This window comes from Microcebus murinus, chromosome 18, assembly GCF_040939455.1.
Source record: "Microcebus murinus isolate Inina chromosome 18, M.murinus_Inina_mat1.0, whole genome shotgun sequence".
In the NCBI taxonomy this organism is placed as follows: Eukaryota; Metazoa; Chordata; class Mammalia; order Primates; family Cheirogaleidae; genus Microcebus; species Microcebus murinus.
Window position 1 is genome coordinate 2,898,538 of NC_134121.1, and position 13,306 is coordinate 2,911,843.

Sequence of the window (13,306 nt, forward strand, 5' to 3'; positions counted from 1 at the left end):
CAGCACAGCCCCGCCGATGGCAGGAGCCCCGCAGGCCCGGCCCTCTCTGCCACAGAGGGCTTTGGCATTTCGGTCCCAGGCCCCGGCTGCCGCCAAGGGAAGGCCCCCCTCGGAGTCCCAGCTCGTCACATCTCACCAAGCAGCTGCAGGCGCAGAGGCCGCCCCGGCCGGCCGGGCCACCAGCCCTGCGAGAGACACATGCGCAGACCGGTCTGCAAGGACGCAGCCCGTAATTACCCTCAGCTGCCGGCAAAGGGCATCCACCGAAACGATCCGCAGACTCCTCCAGGGGAGGCCACAGACACCTGGAGGCGCCGGCCGCTGACATCAGCGGCTTCACCGCCCGAAACCGAAGCCCAGGCCCGGGATGCTCGAGGGGAGGAAGAAACCCTCCCCCAGAGGAAACCCAAGCCCGGCCACACCTGCCGGCCAGCCAGCCTCACAGGCCCTTGCAGGACGCCGTCTCCCAGGGCGGGAGCCCCGCGGTGAGCTCTGGCGAGTGGATGACACATTATTGATGTGACCTTCTGGATCCAGGGACCCGGCTCGACATCCCTCCCATCCTGCCTCTGATCGCATTTTCTAAGTCCACCTGGGTGGGCCTCCCGGGGAGGCGGGCTGGAGGCTGCTCTCTCTGTCTGTACTTGTCTGGGCCCGGAGGAAGCCCCCGAGCTAAGCCGATGCCGGGCCGGCCACACAGATGCACAAATGACCCCATGACCACAGACACTGGCCGCCTCGGGCCCCGGGGGCTTCCAGGGACATAACGGAAGGTTCCAGAGGAGTTTGCTCCACCTGGACTTGGACGTCATCCCATCTCGCCCCAAACCCGTGCTGCCCATCACGGAGGCCACAAGCCACACGTGGCCACAGGGCACCTGGGTTTCAGGGGGTCCCAGTGGAGAGGGGCCGTCACGGGCAAACTCCACAGAGATTCCCAAGACTTAGAACAACAACAAAGTAAAATATCTTATTAATAAGTTTTATGCCAATCCGACGTCGAAATGAAAATATTTTGGATATGCTAGGCTAAAATAAGATATGCTATTAAAATGAACACTGCCTGGGGTTTTTTTGTTTGTTTGTTTGTTTGTTTGTTCACTTTTTTAATGTGTCCAAATCCGTCGAGTGGCTCATTTGATATTTCCATGGGTCAGCGCCGCCCCTGGCTGCCGCCAAAAATAGAAAGGCCTACCACTCTGCACAGTCGCAGGAGGGCAGAGGGCAGCAGGGCAAGTCACCTGGCCCCTGTGAGTCTCCTCGGCCACGCGGGCGCCTCCATGTCCGCCCCAGCCCCTTGGGAGCACGGAAGGAGGCGTTTCGCAACGCGCCGAGAGCAAAGGTCAGGACGTAGCTGGCGCTGCGACGCCCTGCCAAGGCATCCTCCATGGTCGGCGGCGCTGTTTACTCCACATGTTACACATTCCTTCAAATAGGGTCCCCACGCGGGTGCCTGAGAGCCTGCCGGGGACGCGAGGAGATAAAGGAGAAATGGCAGGCACGTCCCGCCAGCCCAGAATTTACAGGCCGGCGGAGGAGATAAGGCATGAACGCACACACAGACACCCACCGGTCAAGTCGCCGTCCCATGCGGCGGGGTGAAGTGTCAACACGAGAGCCGCAGATGTGAGTGCCGGCGTGGAGGGGGAGCTCACGCGGGGCAGGGGGACCGGCTGGCCAGCGGCTGGACACGAGGTGCCGGGCACCCAGCAGGAGCCGGGTGACTGGGAAGGCACAGACCGGGGAGCCCCGTTGTCTGCAACCCCAAACCGGACACCCGGCCGCCGAGTGAGGCCATTCAGTCGGTGCCCGAGCCTCAGTTTTCCCATCTGTAAAGTGGAGATAAAATTAGATGTCAGGGCTCCTGTGAGGAACCAAGATGTGAGTAAAGGGCCTCAAAGCCATGCTTGGGATGCAGGGTTGCTCCGGAGGGGACTGTCCCCCAGCTCCCTCCCCTGAAAGGGAAGGGGCACCCCCTGAGCAGGCCGGAAACTGAAAGGTGGGCTGCAGAGAGGCTGCCCAGCTGGGACAGGGCTTCCCCGAGGGGAGCAGGGAGCAGACACGAGGCTAAGAGGAGGACCTGGGCAGGAGGTGGGTGCCAGGAGAAGGTCTTTGGTGCTCAGACAAGGGAATTGGGCAGCTTGGGAGGGAAGAAGTACTGAGAGGGTATTTGAGGCAGATTAGGGGAGGGAGCTGAGAGACCAGGGCCGCAGGTGTCTTGCTCCGGGCACCTGGTGGTGAGGGCTGGACCAGGGCAGAGCCGTGGGGGGGGGGGGGGCAGGCAGAGAACGGCCCCAGGAAATCTCTCTCCGGACCTGTCACGTGTGTTCAGAGAGAACTATGGGTTTATTCTGTTTTGTTTTAGAGACGGGGGTCTCAATATGTTGCCCAGGCTGGTCTCGAACTCCTGTGCTCAAGCCATCCTCCTGCCTCGGCCTCCTGGGTGGCTGGGACTGCCCCCGCCCGGCGGACTATGGGGTTTCAAACATTATCGCGCTTCATCCCTTTGGTGAACTGCTTCTTCCACTCAGCTGTATGTTGCACACTCGGGGCATTTTGGTGATGGGATGATTCGCTTTATTTAATCGGGTGTAGATATATAGGAGCTGGGGCTGAGGGCTGTCCAGGTAGCAGGTAAAACATTATTTCTGGGTGTGTCTTTGAGGGTGTGTCCCAAAGAGATTGGCACTTTGATCAGTAGAGGAGGAAAGGAGACCCCCCCAGCGCGGGTCAGCATCACCGATCCGTGGGGCCAGATGCTAATAGGACGGAAGGAAGAGAAAGAGCGGTTCTTCCGGAGCCGGGACACCCGCCTCCCCTGCCCTCGGACATCGGAGCGCCTGCTTCTCGGGCCTTCAGACCCACCCTGAGTCCCACAGCTGGCTTCCCGGCCCTCCAGCTCGCAGGCGGCAGGCCCTGGGACCTCTCCCCTCCGTAGCTGAGCGCCGGCTCCCATGCTAAGTCCCCGTGCGTGCCCGCGTGCCTCCCCGAGTGGCTGCTTTCCGGAGTCCTGCAGGGCAGACGCAAGCAGCGGCTCCGGGGCTAGTCACCCCTCTCTCTCTGCGTGTCCTCCCGTGTTCTCAGGGCCAGGTCAGGGCCGTGTCACGCGTGTCCCCTCATCTGCATGTGGATAACAACGGAGAGTTCGCAGGTTCGGCGTGGAAATGACATGAGAAGCCCCATCACGACGCCGGGCCCACGGCCGGCACTCGGGAGACCGGCGCAGCGGCCCTTCTGTCTCCACCGGCGAGGAAAGGACGCAGGACTTACGCCGGGACCAGAGGTGAGGCTCACGGCAGACACCCCCAGACCTGGCGCTTAAAACCACAGAAATTGTTCTCTCTGAGTTCTGAAGACCAGAGATCGTAAGTCCAGGTGCCAGACTCCTTCTCAGTCTTGTTCGCCGCTGGATTTAGGGCCCACCCTAACCTGGGGTGCTCTGGTCTCTGGAGCCCCACCTGAATTACACCTGCGAAGACGCTGGCTCCAAACAAGGTCACATTCCGAGGTCCCAGGAAGGCCAGCAACTGGCCGGGGGAACTCTTCAGCCACTGGGGAGGGGCAGGGCCATCTCCGGCAGACTTTATCCCAGTGGGCGCGACCCAGGAGGCCCTGGCCACAGACTCCCCAGCCCACCCTCCGGCCAACAGGGACGTGTGACTGGCTTCCTGGGCAGGGGTTCCGGCCGGGCTTGGCTGCCCTGGGCGCTCCCTGGTCTCAGTAGTGACGATGAAAGCAATCAACGCAGCAGCAGCGGCTACCGTGTGCTGCACACGGACCCGTGCCCGGCGCTGTGCCGAGCGCTTTGCTGAGGAATCCAGTTCACCTCCATGACTACCGACCATCTTATCCTTAGCCCTGGTTTCAGAAGGGGAAACTGAGGCATGGGGAGATGAAACCGGTTGTTCAAGGTCACAGGGTGAGTCAACGGCCCAGCTGGGACGAGAACCTATGCAGCCTGGCTGCCGGAGTCTGTCCCGAGCCCTCTCCTTACCGTCGTTGGCTTTCAGGCCTCCAGACCCGCGCCCCTCAGAGGGAGAGGTAGGTGGTCCTCCTGACGAGGCGCCTCGCTGGTGGGGCAAGCCCATCGGAGGGGGCGCTGCCCGGTTGCTGTCTCCCCCCAGCACACGCTGACCCCGCAGGCTCCTCCTCCAGTCCTGGGAAGTGCAATGTGGCCCAGGGGCTGGGCCTGCCGTTGCCACCTGGCTCCCCACTGCCCTGCTCAAAATCTCCAAAGGCTTCCCAAAGCAACGGGAATCCAGTCTCCTTCCTCCTGCTCCAGCCTGGGCCCCGCCCCCTGCCTTCCTTCTGGTCCTCCAATGAGTTCAGTTGGTGCCGGCCTTGTGGCCTTTGCACCCACTGCCCCAGCTCCCTGGAATGACCTCCTGGTCATTCCTCCTGGATGGTTACGCGCCTGGTTCCTCCCCCACATCCAGGCTGCACCTCACACGCGCCTTCCTCAGGGAGGCCTTCCCTGGCCACCCCAACTGAAGCACGCTTCATGCAAACATATTTTAAAAACAAACTGAAAAAAGGATAATTCCTTCCCAACAGCAGGAGGAGGGTCGGGGCTTGGGTTGGACCAGCCCCTCCTTGGGCTTAGCAGATGCAGAGGCTGGGGAAGTGGACCCGGTCAGTCTGAGGACACGAGGTCCCCTAACAGCAAGGAGGACAGAGAGGAAGCAGCAGCAGTGGGCAGGCCCAAGGACAGTGTGGCATTCGTCCAGGGGCCTGGGGCCCTCTGCCTTCAGGACAGTGCCCGGGGGCCGGGCACCAGGGGGTTGTGCCCTGCATGAAGGAGCGTCTTACCCTGGGAGAAGCAGCTGAAGGGCATCGTGTACAGGCCTGGCTGGGCGTTGCCGTGGCCATGTCTAATAAGCCATGGCTCCTGCCACCTGCAGTCCCAGTCCACTGACACCTGCTCTGTGCCCTCAGCCTGGTCTCTCTCCTGTGTCCTTGCCTTCTGGGGGGCTGGCTACCTATGGGGCTGAATTAGTGCCCTCAGCCTCAGCCCCACTTTAGTGTTCATTTCATTTATTACAATATTTACAATAATCTAAATGCTTCCTCTGGGCTGGTCCCTGTCTGAGGTGCTACTAAATGTTTAGCAGTCGCAACTGGCTCTCTGGGGCGGGGTGGGGGTGGGGAAAGTATGCATGCATATATGTCTAATTGTTTATTATTAATATTACTGATACAAAGGATGCATAGCACGCAATTTACAAATTATAATGAAACATACAACACTCTTCACTGTCAGCGCCATATAACCAACGGAATCACAGGCCGTTCTCACTGCTTTTTGCCAAACTCTCGGATCAGTTCCCAGCCTGGGCTTGTCCTTGGTAAATGAGTGTAGTTCTCGCCTGAAGGGGCACTGATATTCTCGTTTCAGTTAACCAGGAAAGGGAAAGTGAAACAATGAAGGAATAGGTCAAACTTCACTTGTTTGTAATGATGCCAGTGACGTCTTTGATGAAGCAGCTAATAGTTTTACAATACTGGAAGAGCATTTCCTCAGTTTTTTTTTGTGCTATTCACAACGTAAGGGCTACAGACAGGACACACTTTGAAGTTTAATTTGCATCATTGACATTTTGTCTGTCACTAGACTATCTAGACAGTCAACAAAACCATAAATTGAACCAGGATTTGCAGCGTCTGCTGCTTGCTGTGGTGTAAACACTCCCACCACGGCTGATCTCAAGCAACCACGGTGACCCCACTGAACGCTACTTGTGCCACGTGGTGTTTGCAACATACAGATGCAATACGCATAAACAACCTCAAGAACATGTTAACAGTAAAATGTTTAACATAACTAGGAAAGAGGGAGTTTTGAGCATTTATTACCTTTATTTTTAATATAATTTCTTTCGCTGCAAATTTAAATTATTTCATTTTTGATAATGGCTGTGTTTAACAACTGGTCGCAGAGTTTCTGACAATGTGGCCAACGGCTCTCGCAAGCCAGTAGGCTCTAGCTCCAGCACACTGCTGGCTGCGTAAACTCATCTCGGTCCTCACAAAAGTCCTATTTGTCCAACATTGGTTTGACAGATGTTTTCCGGACATCTGTGTCGTGCCAGAGACTGTTCTAGATGCTGGGGACACAGCAGAGAAGGGTGTTCAGCAGGTCCCTGCCCTTGAGGTTCTTCAGTTCCGGCGAGAGACACAGACAAGGAATGTCACCAGCACACAGATGATATTGTCTGTTGGGGGGAGAAGGTGCTGCCGGAGCAGGAAACGGGACTGGCAATGCCGGCGGGGGCAGGGTGGGACCATAGACAGGGTGGTTGGACTCAGCTCATTGCTGACATTGCTGACATCCGAGCGAAGACTTGAGTGAAAAGGAGGGAGCCACACAGGTGTGTGAGGAAGAACCCTCCAGGCTGTGGCCACAGCCCGTGCAAAGGCCCCGAGGCAGCACCACGCCGGGCATGTGTGAGGACCAGAGGAGCAGCCCGTGTGCCAGGAGCAGAGTGTGCTAGGGAGGGAGTGGCAGGAAAGGAAGCCAGGGAGCAATGGGGACACCTGAGGTGGGGCCTTGGAGGACTCTGTAGGGTGCTGAGCTGAGAAGGTCTCATCTCCTTTTTGCAGATGAGTAAACTGAGGCCTGGAGTCACACAGGCAGCAGGTGGGGATGCTAGGAGAATCCTGGGCCAGTCTGGCTCTAACCACTCTATTCTCCTGTTTCCATGTGGCAGGGGGATGCAGACAGGTGTCTGACGCACCCCGCATCCCCCCATCTCAACTGCCCCGACTGGCCACGTCTGAGAGTCCAATCAGGCCCAAGCCCCTGGAGTCTGGACCTCTGACCAGTAGCTGGCGGGGCCAGCTGGGAGGAGTGGAGACACCACATCGGGCGTTAGGACCCAGGACCCAAGGGGGCTCCCACGACAGAGGTGAAGACAAAAGCTGTCTGGAAGGAGCAGACGAGTTGGGGTACACCCCACATGTAGGGGTGTCTCCACCGCATGAGTGAGCTGCTCACTCAGCTGCAGCCGGCCTGGGAGGCGCATGCGGTGGAGTGGAGAAGCAAGGGTGCGTGTAGCTGGGAGGGGGTGACTGAGTGTGCACACACCACAGCTGGGGGGTCCTAGCAGGCTTATGGACCAACGAGGCCACACATCAAGATGCCTGCTTTGCCCCTGGCCTGTCCTGACTCTGCCCACTGCCGCGCCGGCCTGGTCATCTGGGCCAGAGCAGGACCCCTGACCCCGGGGGCCACCACTGGAGTTTCCCCCAACAGGGATGACAAAGATTAATGGGGCAGCTCACCTCTTTTGAGGACTCTGATTGCTGGAGTGAGCCAGTCTGCTGGGGGCGGGAGGCCAGAGGCCGAGAGACCCGGAGGGAAGCTGAGACCAGACAGGAGCAGGACATCCACGGAGAGACAGGGGCGGTGAGCCCCGCAGGAGGGGACAGGGCTGGTTTTGTGGGTGTGGAGCCTGTGCAGCCCCACCGGCCGAGATCAGAATGGCCCCAGGCCAGTTGAATGCGCCGCCATCTTGAAATTATTGATAATTATTGAGTAAGGGGCCCCACATTGTCATTTTGTCCTGCAGAGCTAACGGACAGCCCACGGGCCTTGTCTGGCAGGGAGTTGGGAAAGTCTGGTGAGAAGGTCCCTGGAGAGCAGGGTCCTCTGATAGAGGGCGGACAAGTTCCGGCAGGCTGGGATGCTGTTTGTGTCACTTCAAGTCACAAGCCCAGGTAGGAGTGAGCAAGGAAAGAAAGCTTTCCTAGGTCTCTTAGGTTTCAGACGAACGTGTCCTGGGGAGGGAGGAGCGGGGTTCTGGCGGGTTCTGTTCCAGAAAGCTGCTGCTCACTCTCCCAGACGCTCCTGCCCAGCCCGGCCCCTGCCCAGCGAGGGGACCAGAGGCCGGCTGTTTCGAAACAGACAATTACGGCCAGGCGCACGGGCCTGTTCAATACTCTATTGACGGGTTCACCTTGGCAACCTGGAGCCCGGCTCCTGCGTGAGTGTCTCTACCTTCTGGCGTTGCGTTGGTCTTAAAGGCGCATTTCCATGTCTCCCAGCCTGTGCAAGGCCCCCGTGCAGGGACGGGGCCACACAGGCACCAGCAAAGGTGGGGGACTCCTCCTCCCTGCCCAACGCACAGCCCCACACCCACTCTGCACCAGGCAGCCTCCTCCTTCCTGCTGCCCCCAGTCCCAGGACCTCACGAGAAAGCTCTTGTTTGCCTGGGGCTGCGGTGGTCAGGTGGGTGCCCTTCTATCTATAACCCTAGCGTGCCCCAGGGGGAGGACACGCAGACCCCCAGGTGGCAGGTCCAGTGACGCCCCCGTGGGACCAGCGGGTCTGACTCGAGCGGGAAATCGCTGGCGTGCACTGCTGCTAATCGGGCTTCTAATGAGCGACATGAAAAACGACAGTGGCGTAATCAATGCCGCTCAGCGGCGGCGTGCACAGCTCTGCGGGCTGCATGCGTCAGCCTTGCCTTTCTGGAACGCCAGGGCTGGCCCAGCGCGGGGACGCGTCCTCCGGGACACACACAGGTGCCACAGCGTTTCTTCGTGATTCTCGCCATGTGCGAGGTCAGAGGTGGGCGTGGCTCTCCTGGGTCCGGCAGAGAAGCCAGCGGGAAATGACCAGGGCCCCAGCCAGTGCCCCTTGGCTCTGTCGCTTGGCACCTGCAGCGTTGCATCCGCGCCCATCTGCCCGTCTGCCTGTCTGTCTGTCAGGGCCCATCTGGGGAAAGAAGGCAGAGCCGGGCTTAGCGCACATGGGAAGGTACCTTCGCCGCCCGCTGGCTAAGCAAGAAGGAGAGGGAAAGTCACGTCGGCAGCGTGGGTGGGAGGGAGCCGGCCGCAGACGCCCCGCGCGGGTACAGCTGGAGCTGCTCTTCAACATCCTGAGAAAGACGTCTCTCCCACACAGGCTTCCGCCGCAGGGCTTCTCTGGTTCTGCGCGGCATTTCTTGGCTTCTGCGGTGCTAGTCCTTGGTCTCCAGGCTGAACAAAGGAAAACCCAGCAATCCACCAACGGGTCCAAAAAGGACCGTTTCTCCATACAGCCCTTCTTCCACGAGATTCTGCCATTTCTTTAGAATCAAAGAAAGCACCAGTATCCAGCCCGGGGGTGGGGGGTGGGGAACACGGGTCCATCTCTGAACCTTCCCATCCGAATGAGTCCAAGAATATAAAATCGCCCCATTATAACCATTACTGTCAAATCGCAGGGCAATCAGCTCGCTGACACAGGCCAGATGGACATCCGGGAGGGTTCCTAGTGCCAGGGCTGGTTCAGAGCTCCACGGAATTGAACTCTTCACATAAAACCGGGGAAGAAAGGCCGGCCTTGTGTGTTCCTCTCCTGGTCTTCCTTGTTTCACTGACGTGCTTTGTATCTTAGCAGCGTCGAGCAGAAGCCAGCGTTCTGAAGCGAGAGCTGGCCCGAGGACGCCCACATGTACCAGGGCAGGTATTCAGGTGGGCTCTGGGCCCCCAGGGCCATCAGTCTGGGGCCAACAGCTGCTTTGCCGAAAGCCGTCCACGGGCCAAGCCGGTGGCCCCATCCACCAGTCTCCCCAGAGGCGAGTTCTCAAAACTCTCCCCCCCACCCAGAACAAGACTATGTTCCAACTTTGGCTTCTTCCTCCACAAAAACATGTTAAAAATTACATTTTACAACTGCATTGGTATAAAATTGAACACATCCATGTTATATATTAAAACATTCTTTTTGACCTAAAGGTTTTTTTCTTCCTATTTTGAAAGAAATTATATATACGTACAATGGACTATTATTCAGTCTCATAAGGGAAAGAAATTCTGACATATGCTATACCAGGATGAACTTTAGGCACTTTATGCTAAGTGAAACAGGCCAGTCGCAAAAAAGCAAATATTGTGTGATTCCATTCACAAGGTCTCTAGAGTAGTCAAAGTCATTGAGACAGAAGGTGAAAAAGTTCTGGAGATAAAAGGTGGTGATGACTGTACAACACTGTGAATGTACTTAATGCCACTGACCTATAAACTTAAAAATTGTTAAAATGGGCCAGGTGTGGTGGCTCATTCCTATAATCCTAGCACTCTGGGAGGCTGAGGCGGGAGGATCGCTCGAGGTCAGGAGTGCCAGAAGACCAGCCTGAGCAAGAGCTCAGACCCCGTCTCTACTAAATATACAAAGAAATTAGCAGGGCAACTAAAAATATATATAAAATATTAGCGGGGGATGCTGGCGCATGCCTGTAGTCCCAGCTACTCAGGAGGCTGAGGCAGGAGGATTGCTTGAGCCCACAAGTTTGAGGTTGCTTTGAGCTAGGCTGACGCCACGGCACTCTATCCTGGGCAAGAGAGCAAGACTCTGTCTCAAAAAAAAAAAAAAAAGTTAAAATGATACATTTTGTTGTATATATTTTACCACAATTAATTTTAAAAATAAACAATTTTTTAAAAATTAACATTTTCTTGGGCCCTGAAAAGTGTGGCGGGCCCTGCACTGAGCCTCCCGGGACTGAAGCAGCCCCACCCCACGTGTGCCCACTCACGCCCTTCACCAGCCGAACACGCCCACTGCCACACTCAGAATATTTCTTCCAGCGCCCGTCTGAGCCCGGAAAAAAATGAAATACTGAATTTTATCTGGAACTTCATCCAGTGGTTCTAAATAATCTCAAGAATGTTCCAACCCAGTGCCTGTCCTCTTTCAAGGTCACTGTCTCCACCAGAGGTCTAGATCTTGGGGCCCCTTCCCCCTCCCTGGAGGGCCTCCTGGGCCTGTAGTTTCCTAAGTCAGCAACCCAGGAGGGACATCCCTTGCGGAGAAAGGTCTGAGAGACACTTCCAAGAGGCAGTGCTTCTCAGCCACGCAAACACTGTTTTAGTGAACCTGGCTTGGAGACAGCAGCTCCTGGCGGGGCTCTGGCTCTAGGCTCCCCCGCCCCTGGTTCCTATGGTGAGCAGGCTGGGTTTCTGCGGACACTCGCCCTGTAAGACCAGTTTGCTTCTTATTGGCCCTGTGTGGCAGCAGAACCAGGGGCTCTGTGATGCTGTGGACCTGCGACTTCCTTTTAAAGCCTCAAATGAAAAGACACGTGTATGCTCCTCCTCGTGTGGCCTTTCCTCCCCGGAGTGGAAGGACGCCGGGCAAAGACCGGTTTGGGGAGACAACGGCCCTCCCCACCGAGACACGTGTCGCCCTAGCGTGCAGGGGCTCCTGAGGTCCAAAGTCCCCGTGGAGCTGGTCGTTCCTGGCTGCAAAGGCGGCAGCAGCAGGAGCGAGGGGGAGGGGACAGGGTGCGCAGGAGACGAGGTGCTCCGGGCGCCTCCGCCCAGCCCCCACCGCAGCGAGCCCCCCACCTTGCCCGCGTGCGGACTCCGTCCCGGGAGGAGAGGCGCGCAGGGACCGCCCGGGCAGGCCCGGAGCCGCCCGCCAGCCCGGGGGGAGCCCGCCCCCTAGGGGAGGGCGTAGCGAGTGCAGGCTCCGGTGCGCCCCGCCCCGGCCCCGCCTGGGCACTCGGGGCTGGCAGGTGAGGAGCCAGAGAGATCTCTGGAGGGCGGGGCGGTCCTCGGGGACCTTCCCAGGAAACGGCCTTCCCTTCCCGGAGAAGCTGGGGAGGTGGGCTTCCCGGGCAAGCCTGGGGTATCTTTCTGGAGGTGGGGCTGGGGGGACACCCACGCATTTCTATCAGATTTGGGAGTGAGGGGCGAGGAGATGGACTGGGTGCCCAAGGGATGGGGAGCAGAGGGGAGGGGATGGAGTGGGGGCAGGGGGGAGGAGATGGATGGGGAGAGGGGTGGGGGTGGGGGCCTGGAAGGGGAGGGATGACGTTCCACTGCGGCCAGACTCAGCTTCGGAAGTGTGCAAAGCCCCGGCCCAAGGCAGACAATATGGAATTTTGGGGGTGCCCGAGGTGTTACCACCAGACCCCCGCCCCCTGTAGTACAGGCCGAGCTGCGGTCTGGCTGGGCCCTCCCGGCCGCCATCCCACGGCCACAGGATTCCTGAACACCCCCTCCGTTCGCCCCTCGATCCTGCGGAGACATCCCCCCAGGTGTCCCGCGGGGTTCCCCGCTCTCCCGCCCCGGGGGGATCGATAGCTGGCCAGCGACGCGCGGCAGCGGCTCCCGAGCCTCCGCCCCCTCCCCCGCTCGGGCTACGCAGGACGCGGCCTCCAAGCAGCGTCCTCGCGGTTCCGGGCCGCGGCCAGACCCGGCTCCAGGCCAGCCGGGAAGGCGAGACGCACTGGGCCCTTCCGATCTGCCGCCCCCTGCTCCCCGGTCGGGGAAAGGGGAAGGAGCGCGAGCCCGGCCTCCCCGCCCGCGGGCGTTCCGCGCCCCCTCTTCCCGCCCCCCACGCCAAATACCCCTCGCGGGCGCGCGCTTAACCCTTGGCGCGCCGGGAGCCCGGGAGCTGGGAGGGTGGTCGAGGGGGGAGGGGAGCGGGGGTGGCGGTTACCCTTCGGCTGACGACCACTTCGGGGCCCGCCTAGAGATTTTTATTTCATTCCCGGGTTTTACTGCAGCAGCTCTTGGTTGGGAAAAGGAAGAAAGAAATCTGCCCTGTGTGTGGGCCCCGCTGGGTTTCGGGGCGCGGCGGGGGCACCCCAAAGCAAAACGCAGGGGCGGGCGTGGAGGGGCGCGCCTCCGGGGCAGAGGAGAGCCGCGGGAAGACCTTGTACAAACGAAACCCGAATAAAACACACAGTACGCCGAAGCCGTTGTGAGCGCGCGGCGCGGCGCGGCGGCGGCGGCGGTGGAAGCGGTTCCAAAGATCATATTTGAAATATGGATCCCGGGGGCGCGGATCTCCAGGCCGGCGGAGCCTGGCGACTGCGCGCGGGCCGGGCCGGGTGGGCTCCTGCGGGCGGGCCTGGGAGGCTGCCCCGGCGTTGGGAGGGGGTGGATCAGCCGACGTCGTAGAAAACGCACGTCCTGCTTCGGCTGCGCCCGCGACCCCAGCGTTCCGCAATGCGGAGGTGCGGCCCTGCGGGCGCCGCGTGGCCCCGAGGGGGACCCGGGCCCTGCCTAAGGACCAAGGCCAAGCGGGGCTCCGGGCCCACGTCCCCGCCCGGCCCGCGCTCCCGGCCGGGTCATCCCGCCTGGAACCTGGGCTACAGCCCCCAGGCTGTCCGGTCCGCTGGGGGTGGGGGGCACTCAGGGGCGTCGGGGGCTTCGCCACCCAAATGAAAACTGACCCTATGCGGGTCGTGTGACAAAGAGCAGAAACCTGGGAGTCGGGACAAAGAGGCCGGAGGGGCACCCGTAGAAACAAAGCCACCTCTCCGGGAGGGTGGGGGCGGAGTACGGGGCTGCCGCGCCGCCTCCCCTCCCA

At 59.7% G+C, this 13,306-nt stretch overlaps 1 long non-coding RNA gene across 1 annotated transcript; it reads right to left on the minus strand.

Moving 5' to 3' along the window:
- Positions 1 to 966: 966 nt before the first annotated feature.
- On the minus strand, positions 967 to 4,335 carry LOC142861896 (uncharacterized). The gene is made up of 3 exons (XR_012912993.1): positions 3,995 to 4,335; positions 1,571 to 1,829; positions 967 to 1,461 (listed from the first exon to the last, which is right to left on the minus strand). It is a non-coding gene; the product is annotated as an uncharacterized LOC142861896 (long non-coding RNA).
- Between the last annotated feature and the right edge of the window lie 8,971 nt (positions 4,336 to 13,306).